We start from the raw sequence: 965 nt of genomic DNA, 5'->3' as shown, positions 1-965 counted from the left end.
GTAGAGTAAAATACTGGGGTCCAGGATCTGGGCCTACGCGAACGCGTGAAAAGGTACGCGAACGCGTTGAAGGGAGCAGCAGAGCTATGCGTTCGCGAACAGCTCAATGCGAACGCGAAGAGGAACCTACTGGGGTCCTGAACTTGGCTTACGCGATCGCGATAATAGGGATGCGAACGCGAAGAAGGGCAGACTCTGAAGCTATGCGAACGCGAAGGGGCATTGCGAACGCGATGAAGAAATTCACTGTTCACCTGCTGCAATTTTTTCTGCAATTTCCTAAGTTTCAAAACCATCCCGAACACCTCCAAAAACACTCCCGAGCCCTCGGGGCTCCTAACCACTCACACACACTAACTCAACCACATCCTACGAACTTAACCGTGCGATCAAATCGCCAAATTATCATCAAAAACGAGGAATCAAGTTTCAAAATCATCACTTTTTCATCTAACCTCATAAACTATCATTTTAAGAGATTTAGGTCTGAGACACGTCAAATGACGTCCGATTTCAACCAAATTTCATAGAAAGCGCTTAAACCACATGTAAGACCTGTACCGGGCGCCGGAACCAAAATACGGGCCCGATACCAACACGTTATAAACCATTTTCATTTCAAATTTCTTTAAAAATTTCAGAAAAACAATTTCTTTTAAAAATTCATTTCTCGGGCTCGGGACCTCGGATTTCGATTCTGGCATATGCCCGAGTCCCATATTTTTCTACGGATCCTCCGGGACCGTCCAATCACGGGTCCGGGTCCGTCCAATCACGGGTCCGGGTCTTTTTACCCAAAATATTGACCAAAGTCAACTTTAATCATATTAATACCAAAATTCATCATTTTTCACACAGAATTCATATTTAAGCTCTCCAGCTTCGCGCCTGGACTGCGCACGCAAATTGAGGCGATTAAAAAAAGAGGTTCTTACGAAGGCCTACGGAAGCACGTTATAGAATGA

Source organism: Nicotiana attenuata, unplaced genomic scaffold (genome assembly GCF_001879085.1).
Source record: "Nicotiana attenuata strain UT unplaced genomic scaffold, NIATTr2, whole genome shotgun sequence".
Lineage (NCBI taxonomy): Eukaryota > Viridiplantae > Streptophyta > Magnoliopsida > Solanales > Solanaceae > Nicotiana > Nicotiana attenuata.
This window is presented reverse-complemented; position numbering follows the sequence as displayed.